This window comes from Prionailurus bengalensis, chromosome A3, assembly GCF_016509475.1.
Source record: "Prionailurus bengalensis isolate Pbe53 chromosome A3, Fcat_Pben_1.1_paternal_pri, whole genome shotgun sequence".
Classification (NCBI taxonomy): domain Eukaryota; kingdom Metazoa; phylum Chordata; class Mammalia; order Carnivora; family Felidae; genus Prionailurus; species Prionailurus bengalensis.
The window spans coordinates 131,980,608-131,994,490 of record NC_057354.1 but is presented as its reverse complement, the minus strand read 5'-3'; the positions used below and the strand labels follow the sequence as shown (position 1 = coordinate 131,994,490).

The window sequence follows — 13,883 nt, the reverse complement described above, 5'->3', positions numbered from 1 at the left end:
GCGAGCAATTAACCCTGAGGTTGGCCCTGACCTCACCCCACTGTAATTGGCTTGCATAGCGTCTTCTTTGAGGGAACCTGATTTCTTCTGGAGCCATCTGGATGTCACGGAAGTCAGTCACTGAGGTCAGAGGCTGAATCCCTGTGCTTAGCTGTGTGGTCTGGGTTCCTGGAGGGGATCTGCCTTTACCACTTCCCCTGAGCCTAACTACCCCCCCCCCCCCCATCTCCACATGCCATCCCGCTGGGAATTAGGGCTTCAACATAGAAATTTGTGGGAGGGGGAGGTGAACATTCAGTCCACAGCAAATGCATCTCTCAGTGGAACTCCAAATACGTTTCCTTCTTGGGTAGATGCACCTCGGACACACTCATATGGCCTTGCCAATGGTTAAAATATTGGGAGTTCAGAATTAACTGATTATTGGTCATTGTCCCCAGTTCCCTAAGTGGCCTTGTTTTATTCCTGCCACCTCAACCGCCCGCTCCCTTCCCCTCCTCACCTCCCTAATCCAGCTGGACTCTGCTCTGCCGTGCCTGGTGTCCATTCTGACTGGCACATGTTCAGGCCATTCCAAATAGTGTGACGATCATTCCTGGGGACAGACTGTTCACTGTAAGGCTGGGGAAGAGCCGGGAAGGGTGAAGTCTGTAAAAGTCCGCTCAGACATACGCACCTGGAGTTTCTGTCGCAGGCCACGAGTTCCAAGGTGTGTGGGCTACTTTGTGGAGGTCAAAAAACCAAGATTCAACGGAGTACATTTGAAGAGCTAATTGGCCTTATGAAGCCATTCCCGTCTAGCAGGTAGAGAGGGGCCACACAAAATACTGTGGTTTTAACGGGGAGGAGAGTTGGGGCAAGAAATTAGCAAAAGAAAAGAAAGGATCGTTCAGGCTAGGCCACCTTCCCTTGGGGGAAGGACAGGGAGCTTTTAGTAGGTGGATTATCTCCTCTTCCCTTAGGGGCTGGAGAGGGTCTGTCTGTCTGACAGATCACCTCTTTGGTGCTGACCAGAAAATTCCAAATTTATTGGCTTAAAATTTCCACTCCTGGAGAGGTTGAAAGTGCACTTTCCTCTTGCTCTGCTGTTCTGGGGGCAAGGGATTCCATCTTGGTCTGGTGGCTTTCTTTTTAGCAATAGAGACCTGGGTCCTGGGTGCTGCAGGCCTCGAGGGGACCGGGAAAAGGGAACAAGGTACTAGTCCCGGCAAAAGCATCTTTCTGGCCCTAGCCTGGCTCATTAGGAATCATCCCCATTTGGCTAGAGGAGAAAGGATGTCCCAGCCCCTGTTGATTGCAGGGGACACAGGCCAGGAGCTCTGCCAGGCCAGTCATGGGACTTGCTGTGGCCCCCCTCACCCAAGGGAGGCCAGTCAGGAACTTCCTTCACCCCTGCACACACCAGCCTGTCCTGCACACGCGGTTCCCACGCCCACAGTTCTGCGCCTCCACACCTGGCCTAGATTAGCCCACGCGAGCGCCTGCTCAGGTCACCAAAGTCAGTTGAACCCTCTTCCTCGGCACTCGAGCAGGTCAAATCCCATGGCAATGTACAACCCTTCAGTTCCTGGCAGCCCTGAGCCGCGTGACAGTGTTTCGTGGGTTTTTGTGCCATTGGCCGCGATCACTACCCCAGAGCGTGCGCGCACCGGGGACGGCGGCTACGTCTGGCCTGGCGGCTACGTCTGGCCTTGCGCCCCCGTGGAAGCCCCAGCACTCCACACAGGGCCTGGCGCAGGGTGGACGCTCAAGAAATGAGCGTGCGTGGGTGGTGGCTGCTGTAGAGGGAGGGGGTGCGGGCCCCGCGGGCGGGTGGGCGCATCTCCCTCTGCCCCAAGCGCTGGGTTTTCCTTGCCTTGCTCTGTGTGCCTGGGTCCTGCGACCCTTCAACGGCTGAGCGCCCGCCTGCCAGCCCAGGGCCGGTACTCGATGCTGCCCAATTCCTGTATCTGTTAGGGTGAACTGGGGGGCGTGGCCTCCAACGTCCAGGCGTGGCCAACTGTCAGCCTCTCCCCTTTCTCTCCCTGAGACTTCTTTTGCTCTCTTGGGTGCCTCAGCCCTAATCTGTGACCCTCACTCCAGTTTGGGGGGGGGGGTGGGCCTTTGTGATTTGGTTGTAGACATTTGCTCCCCTGGTTCACCATCCTCCTCCTCCTCCTCCTCCTCCTCCTCCTTGTGGGACCCGGGGCCTCTCCCGCCTGCTTCTTCCCCCATGAAACTTGCTGTGGTCGGTCCGCCCACCTGCACCCAGGGGACCCACTCGGTCTCCGGTGGATTTCCAGGCTGCTCAGTCTCTCGCCCTTCGAGGGGGTGATGTGCCACTGGGTGGTTCATGATCCCCCCTCCTGATTCTTGAGGCCCCCACAAGGGAAAGTCCATGAAGCCCCCTACCTCATCAGGTACCCCCCCAGCCAAGGACTGCCCTTGGATCCCGAGGAGATCCCCTCCGTTCCTGAGAGCCCAAGTCGGCCCTCTGGGGGGAAAATGCATTGTTCTCTCTTTAGTATCCCCTTTGCCCTGGGCACTTACTGAGCTAACGGGAGGATGCCATTCTCCATTCTCCATTCTCGGTGCTGTCAGGAGACCAGTCATCTGTATACCTACTGACACTGTTTCCTGGGGTCCCGTGAAGAGGGGCATTCACCCCTCCTGCCACCCCCCCCCCATCCCCTGTGCGAAGCCCTTTCCGTTGTGTGGATAACAAATCTGGAAAAGTTCAGAATTCCCAGGATAATACGGTTATTATCACTGGCTAAACGCCGGGAGGTTTCCAGCTAGAACAGGGCCGATTTGATCCCTCTCCTCGCAGACTGCCCAGCGAAACTGCACCTTTTGAGGAACTGTCATTCTTTGGTGCTCTCTGCCTGTCCCTTCTAGGAGGGAGCCCAGCAGCCTGCTGAGTCCTGGAGCTGAGTGAGCTGGGCATTTTCTCTGGATCACAGAGGGGCCGAGCAAACACATCCTTCGGGGCGTCGCCGCTCCCTAAGGTATGGGGTCTTCAGAATTTAAGAATCTTTCGGGTCAGCAACTGCGCCCTGAATTTTACACAATGGACTTTGCCATCCTCAAAGTGGATCTGCTTCCCATTTTCCAGATTTTGAAACTGAGTCTTTAGAATCAAGGATGTGTGTGTGTGTGTGCTGTTTGCCCTGGCTTCACTCAGCCCTTCCTTCTTCTTCCTCATCCCTGTGGTTCCTTCTCATCTTCCGAGTTGGGCTGAAGGCGGTAGGTGCTGGGATTGGCCAGGGGGATCACCTCAGCTCTCCTGGCTGAGTCACAGCTGGGTCACCAGCCCCAGGAGCTGACAACACAGCAAGGGCCCTCCCAGGGGGACTCCAGACAGGGCAGGATTGCAAAGTGAACCGTGAAATGGGATCCAGTGCGCGTAATCCTCTCTTCTGGAGGGCTTGTCTGAGAAGACTCCCCCCCCTTAGGCATTTGGCTGTTTAGATGTTGTGGCAGTAATGGGAATAGCAAGGGAAGTTCCAGGGCTCACTTGGGGTGACTTGGGGTGAGCCCCAACCCCACTCTGCCTCCAAGTTCCTCATTTGCAAAATGAGTGCTTTGGACTCGATTTTGTTACGCTTTCAGACCTCTAAGCCTCTAAATTTTAATAATTCAAGATTTATTTTAAGCAAGCTCTTCACTGAAGTGGCTTGGAGCTGGACCTTCCTTCCAGAAAGCCTTTCCAAGTCGCCTTGCTTCTTGACCCCAAGGCCAGAAGCTCTGGGAGGGTGGGGAGTATAAGAATGCTTCCTCCTGGGGGTCTGCCTGCCGCGGTGTGCATTCTGGACCGCCGTCTCTGAAACACATCCCTGTGGAGGAATCTCATCTGTAATCGATGACCCCCTTCGTAGCCCCCTCCTCCCAAATGCCCATGGCAAGGGCTCACCTGCTTTCCTGGGGACAGGCTGCCTAGATGGGAGTCCCCCCGAAGGCCAGCAAGAATGTATCCACAGGTGGCCAGCTGGAGGAAGACACATCACCTGGGCAAAGCTTCCAGGGCAGAGGACCCCATCTTCCATGTAGAGCCAGCCTGACTTCTGCAGTGATGCCTTCCCGACATCTCCCCTGGGATGGCTGAAAAGCATCTCAAGCTTCGAGTGGCCAAAAGCGCAGCCCTGAATTTCCTCCCAAGGCTGCTGCTGCGTCTTCCTTCTGCACCTCAGTAAAAAGCAGCATCATCCCTCGGTTGTTCAGGACCCAAATGGGGATTTCACCCTTGACTTGCCACACCCACCCCACCCATACATCGGTGGGTCCACGAGTTTTACCTCCCAAATATATATGAAGTCTTTCCACTTCTCCTAACCACCCCACCCCTCGCATCAGTCTCAGCCACATCATCTCCTCTGGTTTCCTGTCGTAGTGTGCCCGCTTCTACTCTGGTCCTCTACACTCTATTTTCCATAGAGCAGAGAAGCGGTTTTAAAAAATGTAAATTAGATCATATAATTCACAGGTTTAAAGCCGTTCTTGGGCTGCCTAAACTTCTTAGTTGGGCAACAAAATCCTAAATGTTTGGTCTCTGCTATCCCTCCAGCCTCTCACAGAGGGCTGCCTCAGGACCTTTGCACTTGCTGCTTCTGATCTCTAGAAAGCTCTGCCTCCACATCTTTGTAGGACTCCGGTGTTTTCTTGTCGTTTACGATTTCTGTTTAACTGAGCCAGCCTGTGATCATCTGATCTACCTCTTTTTGCCACCCGATTATTTTTTTTTTTCATTATTTGTTCCTTGCTTTGTCTCCTTGTTGGAGAATGGAAGTTCCAAAGGGGCAGTGTCCTGTCTCTTGTTCTGAGCAACATTTCACGGTGTTTGGAACAGAGCTTGACAAGTATGCTTAGTGCATGGACGCAGCAGGGGTGCTTGTTCATTCGGAGAAAGGATGAAGGTGAACTTAGGTTGAAGAGCTAAGTGTAAATTGCAGTATGGTCAGTAAGGCTGACTGCCGCGATACGGTTGTAGAAACTAAGGTTCTGGGTCAGAACAGTTAAGGGACTTGCTTAAAGAGTAGGTCCGAGACGGCAGCCGCTAGGCCCTGGAGGTTTTTGGAGCGCTTTACCTGGCTACCGCGACAGCTGATGCACGCCCCCTGAATTCCGAGGCTTCGGGAACAGGTCATTCTAGCCTGGTGAATTAAAAGATGGGACTGTGGCTTTGGGGAGGATCATCAGAAACGTGGCCTAAAGTGCCGTGCCCACAGGAAAGCCAAGGTGGGCGGCGCAGGAGGGGCTGGCGGGTCCCAGCCTTCTTCCGAGGGAGGAGGCTCGGATCCCTGAGGCCAGAGGGGCCCTGAAAGCAGCAGAGCCGCTCGCGCGTCACGAGGGCCCTGGCGCGGCCCCGTTCGCCCCGCCCCGTCCCTTGCTCCGCCCCCGCCCCGCCCCTCGTCCCGCCCCTGCCGCCGCGGGCAGTCCTCGGTGACAGCGAGCGCGCGGCAGACAGAGAGTGTTTGCATACAAAGAAGGCCACGCGCGCGGGCGCCCGCAAGGTGAGTAGACGCCTCCGCGCTGCCGCCCGCCGCTCGCCCAGCCCCAGGCCGAGCCTCGGAGGAGCTCGGGCCGCTACCGGGAGGGGCCGCAGCCTCGGGCGGCCGGGCCGGGCGGGGCAGAGCCCGGCGGAGAGTGGGCGCGAGCGCGCGCGGCGACGCCGGAGCCGGCCGGGGGACGGTGGTGACCCGACGCCGGAGGACCGTGCTCGGTCCCCGCGGCCCTTTCTGGGGGACATGGTTCAGGGAGAGAGGCGGAGAAACAGGCCCGGGGCCCGGCGGCCTCGCGAGCATCCCTCGGGCCTTCCCTTTGGGTCGCCCGCAGGGCTGACCTTGACCCGCCTGGCGGACCCGAGGGGCGGCCGGACCTCGCTCTGTCCAGCGAGGACGGGTGGGTTCCATCCGTGTAGTGGGCAGCCCTGCCGTGCGCCCGGAACTTTTACGAAAATGTCCCCTGGGGCTTCGGATTCTTGCTCTGCAGTTGAGGAAACTGAGGCTCAGGGAAGTTGACCTACGTGCCCAAGGTCACACAGCTGCTAGGCGGCAGGTTGAACGGGGCTGGAATCTGGTTCTCGGATTACAGTTTGGTTCCTCCTCTGCCCGGCCTCTGTGCATCTTTCCTGCAGCCTATGGGTGCTAGGCCCAGACGGCTCTATCACATGCCCCTGCGAATAATTTTATTTTGGGGAAGGCCAGGAACATGTAGGATGCAAAGTAGTGGCATAGACATAACTCTAAGTGCCATAGGCTAGAGTGTAGACAGCTGGCACGTAATTTACGTGCAGAGTAGTCGCTGAAGAAACCAGATGTCAACCCAGTGTTTGACCACCAAACAGGAAACTTGAATTAAAAACAATGGATTAACTCGGACAGTTTTTAGAACCTAACGGTTTCCCCAGGATAGTAGGAAGTATCTTGGAAAAGATGAGCTTGTACAAGTTTTGTGTTTTTTTTTTTTTTTTTTTAAATCAGAGAAATGGCATAATGCATGTGAAATTTACAGTTTATCTTTTGTTGTATAATTTGGGTCTTAGGAATAAAAGTAAGTGAGGAATGGATAGTAATTGAGAAATTAAACACACAGTTGTTTTTTTTTTTCTTTTTTACCCCATGTTGGAAGCTCTGTTTGTTCTACAGTTCTGTATTTTGATAATTCTTCATATTTGTCAACATTTGTATCCTTATCAAGCACATTTGCTTATGGATGTGTGTTTTGGAGCTTTTATTCCTGTTTGGATGTGGGGCTGTGTGGTGTTGGGGAGGGGAGCCAGGCCCCGGGCAGAACTTTGTGGATCTGGAGGCACAGGGTGCCTGTGAGGAGGGCTGTTTGTAGGGCTGAGACACTTGTGCCCGATGCTGGCCTCTGGGCCGCAAATCATCACTCTGGGGCCCCCCCCTCCCCCTCGGCCACCCCTCTCCTATTGTGAGTTGGCATCTCCTGGCTTCTCTGTCTTCTGGGTTCAAGGTCGCAAAGGAACCCACAGGGGACAGACTGATTTGGGCCAGCATTCAGATGGGGACAGGGGAGGGTTGTAGGGAGCTTTTTCGGGGGGAGACCTGGTGGGGTGGGCGGGGGTTGCATCATTTGGGGCCACTTTTGGAACACTTTCGAGAAACACCGAGAAGGCCGCAATCCAACTGGGACACTGAGGCTGGTGCCTTGACCTGTTCGCACCTCCGCATGACCAGGGCAGAAGAGTTTGGAGCTGTTGAGGTACTGATGAGGAACTCACGAGGTCCAGGTGGATCCGTGGTGCACTGTCAGCACTGGGGCGAGCCCCCTGGGAAGGGTGAAGTCACATTCTACATGTTCTTGAACTCTGACCTGGTTTATTATGGCGTAAGCCCACTCACTTAAAATCAGAATGGAATTTGTGAAACAATTCGGGCAAAGCCTAACTTAATTCTTTTTTTTTTTAAGGTTTATTTATTTATTTTTAAAAATTTTCTTAAGTTTATTTATTTTTGAGACAGAGAGAGACAGAGCATGAACGGGGGAGGGGCAGAGAGAGAGGGAGACACAGAATTCGGAAGCAGGCTCCAGGCTCTGAGCCATCAGCCCAGAGCCCGACGTGGGGCTCGAACTCATGGACCGCGAGATTGTGACCTGAGCTGAAGTCGGGCGCTTCACCGACTGAGCCACCCAGGCGCCCCAGGTTTATTTATTTTTGAGAAGCGGGGAGGGGCAGAGAGCGAGGGAGACACAGAATCTGAAGCAGGCTCCAGGCTCTGAGCTGTCAGCACAGAGCCCGACGTGGGGCTCGAACTCACGAACCCCAACCGCGAGATCATGACTTGAGCTGAAGTTGGATGCTTAAGCGACTGAGCCACCCAGCCGCCCCAACCTAACTTAATTCTTAATTTCTGGCAGCCTCCAAGGGCCCATTTGCTGGCCATTTCTGAAATGGGAGCTTTCTAAGCTGTGAGTGGAAGGTCTGGTGAGTGAGGGGCCCAGCGTCTACTTTTGCACCTGGCGGCCGGTCCAGGGTCCAGTTCCCGGGACACCAGGGCCCAGGCCCCTTGACGAGGGGGGCACCAGAGCCCTGAAGGCAGCCCCAGCCTCCTGATGTGCCCTTGGCCGGGCCCCTCCTTCCTGCGTCCCCTGCACTTCCCTGGGCGCCTCTTCCTCTTCCCTCCCCTCTCCCCCTCCCCACCTTTTATTCAGCAAATGAGAAGTGAGCCTGGGCTGGGGCTGGGCTGTGTGCAGCTGGGGTGTTGCGAAGAAGAGCTTCTGCCTCCCCTGAGCTCTGGGTCTGGGCGTAGGCCAGTATTTGTCACAGCACCGTTGGTGACCCATTGGTCCTAAAAATCAGTTTCGGTGGCCCACAGGCATGGAGAAAAAGTGAAGATACTGTTTTGTGGAACTTGTTTTAGCTGTGTGTGTGTGTGTGTGTGTGTGTGTGTGTGAGAGAGAGAGAGAGAGATTATGCGGTCCAGTGGAGAGAGGGAAGATGGGGGTGTGGGTGTGGTTGTGTGTGGGCGGGGAGGGACCGCACCACCCAGCACTGGCTTCCTCCTGGCCCACGGACGTCCCTGCTTGGGGGGGGGGGGGAGGATGGCCCAGGGTGGCCGTGCTTGTGCACTGCCCCCGCTGAGACGTGGGGAGGAAGGAAGGGAGCAGGCCGGCCCAATCTGGAGGGGAGCAGGCCGGCCCAATCTGGAGAGGAGCAGGGAGCTTTTCATGCCGGTGATCATGGCCACATCTCTCAACCCACCGACCAAGTTTTGTGATTCTTCCGACAACTTAGAACTTTTTGCTGGTACTGAATGCTGGGGTTTCCAGAACAAAGCAACAGGCGGTTAGAACGGTCGTGGCTCTGTGTCAGCTGCTCCCCGAGTGTGAGGTACTCTGCATTGCTCACAAAGCCGACCACAGACCCTATGATCGAGACACGCCTATTTGCTGGCTGCTTCTGGGACACCGTGAGCACATTTGCACCGCGCGCCTTGTTCCCGAAGGTCCCCCCTCCCTCTCCTTGGATATGTGTACTTTCTCTTTTTTGGTGAAATCTTTGTCTGCATTCCTGGCTCTCCCTAGGCATACCCTTTGGTTTTCAAACGACAGGATACAGTCAGTAAAGATCATGGGATAACAGGGCACAACCGTCCAACGAGACGTTCTCCTTGGCCACTGCTCTTGCCGAGGATTCTTGCCAGTGAATTCTACCTCATCACAGAATGCTGCTGCCCAACCCTGGGGTTGCCTTTGTGCTCAGAGTTGTGGACAGACAGAAATGTACTACCACCCGAGAGTAATACCCTTCTAATCTGTGTGGATCTTAATCTACCGCATTCTTTGGCCCGGTCTTTTTTGGGAAGGTGCGATGTAAATCGTTAAGGCATGAGCCTTAATTCAGAGTCCAGGAATCCTTTGTGGCCACAGGATTAGCGCCTGGCTTTCATTTGGTGTATGCGCTTTGCAAAGTACTTTAACGTGTACCGAGGACGACTAATCCCGTGAGGCAGACGACGTCAGTCCCTTTTTACAGATACGAAACTGAGGCTGGCAGAGAGGTTAGTAATTGGCCCGTGGGCACAGGTTAGTAGGACCCGGGATCTAACTGACACCAAGCACCTGCCTCCAGGAAGCCTGCATTCTTATCCCCTGAGCTGTCGACGGCACATTTGAACGTCAGGTGATACTTAGCCCTTCCTGAACTGCTGGGGTGGAGTGGGTGGGTGTCCTACAGGAATAGAAGTCGCAAAGGCAGGACGTCCTTTCTGACCAACACACAGATGTTAGACGGAGAGCATTTGGAGGTGCGTCAGGAGAGGATGCGAGCCCCGTGCTTGGTCAGTGAGTCGAATGGTTAAGAGCCAGAGGATCAGGGTCTACGCCTGGAGCTGTCCTGCCCGGCACATGGGCCGCCCTGTAGTTTAGATGTCCCCGTCCCCTACTGTCTGGGCCTTTTGTGCTCCTTGGCAAGGACCCGCGAACACTCATCACATGGGATTATAAGATCCGGGTGTTGCAAAATCCCAGCTGGGGAGGAGGAGCCGAGTGGTCGCCCTTTGACCTTTCTGACCAAAGCAGCACCCCGCCCCCCCCCCCTCACTCCCTCATGTCTCAGCAGGTTCACTGACTGGGAGACCCTGACATTGAGTGGGCCAGGCTTTTCCATCCCTCACCCAGTTCTCTGACGTCATTAAGAATTAACGTCAAAGTAATACCTATGCGTTTAAAGAACACCCCCCAGAGGTTGAGCCTGTGAACCTTACTTGGTGTGCAAATCCATCCAGAGTTTCTTTTGTTGTGTGCATCTCAGAATATGTAGGAATGTGATTCTTTTTTTTTTTTTTTTTTAAGCAATCGTAATGATCTTCTGATACATGGTTTATTTAACCAGAGTCCTAGAGATATTTAAGTGGTTTCTAATTTTCTGGATAACAGTCAACACTGCCATGACCGTTTGGTACATGGACCTTACAGAAGTAGGGTTGCTGGGGAAGTATGTGCATAAAATGACAGATGGGGCCCCAATGTTCACCCCGCTTATTACCCACCAGCAGTCGGTGATCACTTGGTTTCCCCTGCTCTCACCAACCCTGGGGTTTTTACGAAATGCTCGAATTTTATACCATCTGAAAGACTTCCTTTGCATATCTTAACTTACGAATGGGGTTGAGTATCTTCTCATGTGTCATTGACCAGACGGATCTCTTTCTCTGTGAACCCTCTCTGTATTTTGTCCATTTGTTTTTCTGTACAGTTAGCGTGAGGCCACCTTCAACGGACATTAAGATTCTAGAGATGGGTGGTTATGAACGGGTGTGGCCAGGGGTTTTGCATTTTGGCAGACGTTCCAAGAAAGCAGAGTGTCTTGGCAAAGTTGTGCGGTCCGGAGAAAGATTCTGTCGATTGTGGGTGAAACGTTGATTTTCCTGATGTAATAACTAGGCAAGAAGTTCTGAGACCTCCTGCTGACCACGCGTTAGCCAACGGCTGCTTTTCTGGAACCACGTGAGACGGGCTGACTGATGCTTATGGGCATCTGTTGCGTGCCAGGAATTGTACAGAGTAGCTCCGGGGGCGGGGGGGGCGCACCTGCCCGTGGTGGGGGGCATCGAAGGAGGAGAAAACTTCCCGGGCCTTTGCTCTATTTCCTGCAGGGTATTAGCACCCTCAATCCAGACACGCTGCACACACCTGCCCCTCCCGCTGCGCCCTCCTTCCCGTGGGATCGCCTGGGAGCCGGCTGTCCCCTCCCTCTGGTCCTGCAGCTGAGCTGTGATGATCGCGGGCTCCATGTGATCCGCCTTAATTCAGAAAGGGTCCTGGTGGGGGGACGCTCGGGCCAGCTGGCTTTTCCGCCTCATCACTTTTGTCAGCAGGTACTCGTGGTCCGACCTGCAAGCTTTTTAGAAGCATCTCCAGCTTTTCTGGCGAATTTTCTTTCTGTGGCGGGGAGTGTTTCCTGACGGATGCCGGCATGCCGGTAAAGGCCCCGATTCGCCTTTCGTCGGTATGGACACACACAGGACTTGACGCTTGTTCAAGAAGCTTCTTGCAGTGCCATGCTCAGTCCAGAACTGGCAAGGAGGGAAGAGGTTGGCCGTGGAGAGTGCTGCCAGCGTGGTGGGGCAAGGGTGAAACATACGGATCTCGACCTTGGGGCTGGTATTCTTTTCTCTGCCTCTTTTTTTTTTTTTTTGATTTTTTTAAATGTTTACTTATTTTTGAGATAGAGAGACAGAGCATGAATGGGGGAGGGGCAGAGAGAGAGGGAGACACAGAATCGGAAGCAGGCTCCAGGCTCCGAGCCATCAGCTCAGAGCCTGACGCGGGGCTCGAACTCACGGACCGCGAGATCGTGACCTGGCTGAAGTCGGACGCTTAACCGACTGCGCCACCCAGGCGCCCCTCCCCCCCCCCCCCTTTTTTAATGCTTTGGGTGAAAATGCGCCCTCAGCTCCTAACCTCCCAGGTGAATGTGATCTTGGGCAGCCCCAGCTGCAGCACAATGTTTGTGTTTTCACAACGAGCTGGTCAGGTTTGGATTCTGGACACAGAGACAGAATGTGCTCAGGGTACAGCCCGGGTGGTGAATGGAGGCCCCCCGACTCCTCTGAGACCCAGCTGGGGTGCTGACAGCACCTTCCTCGCCTGTTAGGTGCAGGGGGTGCAGGGGGGTAGTCACGTAGCTGTCCTCACATGGCTTCAGGACAACCAGGACAATGAAGAATGAGACATCCCCAGCCTTCAAGGACCTGTGGGGGAGAGAGCCCCAGGGAAGCAGATTTGACTGTATCTTTAAGGAACCGCATTCCTAACTAAAAACCACATGACTTAAATACTACACAAGGGTGCTCACTCTCCAAGGCAGATTCTGCAGTTTTCATTAAAGTCCTAAATGGGCATCCATATTCAGTTGTTAATTACTGAGCCAATTAAGATCTAAGACTTCCAGCTTCTCGGGGTTCCCCGGGTGGCTCAGTCGGTTAAGCGTCCGACTCTTGGTTTCGGCTCAGGTCATGATCTCACGGTTTGTGGGTTCGAGCCCCGTGGTGCTGACAGTGTGGAGCCTGCTTGGGATTCTCTCTCTCTCTCTCTCTCTCTCTCTCTCTCTCTCTCTGCCCCTTTCCCGCTCACACACATGCTCACATTTGGAGAGCAAATAAACAAAAAAAAAAAGAAAGGACTTCCAGCTTCTCAAGGACAGGGCTTAATCTTACCTGGTGTCAAACCCAGAGCCAGGTACACGGCGAGCATCTGCGTCCTCTCTGCCTCGTGATAGGAGGAATGATCCGTGTGTGTGTGGGGGGGGGGGGCGGTATTGGTTGGTCACTCACCTGTCCTCAGAGACACCTTTCTGACATTTATGGTGGGTCAGGATAAAAGGATGAGGGGGCGATTTTATCCGCGGGTATTCAGACTTGACCAGTAAAATCTTGCCCTTTTTCTCCTTGAACTCGAACGGAAGGAACCCCTTTCTGGGCTCCCGCTTCACCCGTGTGCCCCCCACCCCCGCCACCGCCCCGGGACATGGCAGAGGGTGAGGCTGGCCTGCTGCTCCTGGACCGACTGGGAAGCACAGGTGTATCTGTGGAGCAAGCAGACCAGTCTCCCAACCGGGCACCAGCTTAGGAGAAGGCAGTGTCCTACTAGGATGGACCGCCGTGGGGAGCTCTGGCCTCACCGTTGGCGAAGCGGACATATCTGCATCTACTGCGCCTTACAGCTTCCTGCGTATGTCCCTTGAAGTCTGCGTGTGCGTCTCTGTACAGAGATACGACTGTCCAGTGTTTTGGGAGGTTTGTAGGGTGGTCCCAAAGTCGGATACAGACTTCTCCTGGATTCGGACGTTCCTTCCGCCCCTTACCTGCATCGGGACCCAGAGCAACTTACATACATAAACTCCACAGTTCAGTTTCCTTCTCTGCGAGATGGGAAAACTCTGTTTCGCACCATTGTGAGGAAGGGATACGTAGTTTAAACTCTGTTATTATCGCCGTCTGAACAGCGTACCAGCCTTCATGGTAGGTGACAATGGACTGTGGTTTGTGCCACGCTGGTTTGCTGCTGTACTGTCTTTGCCTGGTGTTGCCAGTAAATTCTGGGTATTTAGGAGCCTCTCAGGTGGTTCTCCTTTGGCCAAAGTAGCCGGCAGGCTGGGGGCTGATTAAGTTGTCAGTGTCCGTTGGCCCTTGAGAGCAGCAGTTCTGTGTCCGGGTAGAACCTGCTGCTGCTCAGAGGAACAGGAGCCCGAGGCTTCACCCCAGGCTGATGCTGGGTCGGTTCCCAGTCAGGAAGCTCCCGGATGTACCGTAAAGCCAGATTCCACAGGTGTTCCTTGGGCACCTGCCACGATGATGCGTGTTTGGCCTGTGTGCACGGGCAGTGGGTCAGGGGCAGGCTGGTGCCAGGAAATGATGAATCATTCTGTGGGGGGAAATGCT

The 13,883-nt window shown here is 54.6% G+C and overlaps 1 protein-coding gene across 11 annotated transcripts in view; it reads left to right on the top strand.

Moving 5' to 3' along the window:
- Positions 1-13,883, top strand: part of LPIN1 (lipin 1) — a 129,755-nt gene that overhangs the window by 53,892 nt on the left and 61,980 nt on the right. Inside the window, exon 1 of one of the 11 annotated variants that reach the window (XM_043604509.1) lies at positions 5,390-5,489. The exons of 8 other annotated variants lie outside the window; for them this stretch is intronic. The gene's annotated coding sequence lies outside the window, so the exon portion shown is untranslated. Of the gene's footprint in view, positions 1-5,389; positions 5,490-13,883 lie in introns of those variants that run through there. 2 more of the 11 variants (XM_043604513.1, XM_043604512.1) reach the window with 2 other exon arrangements.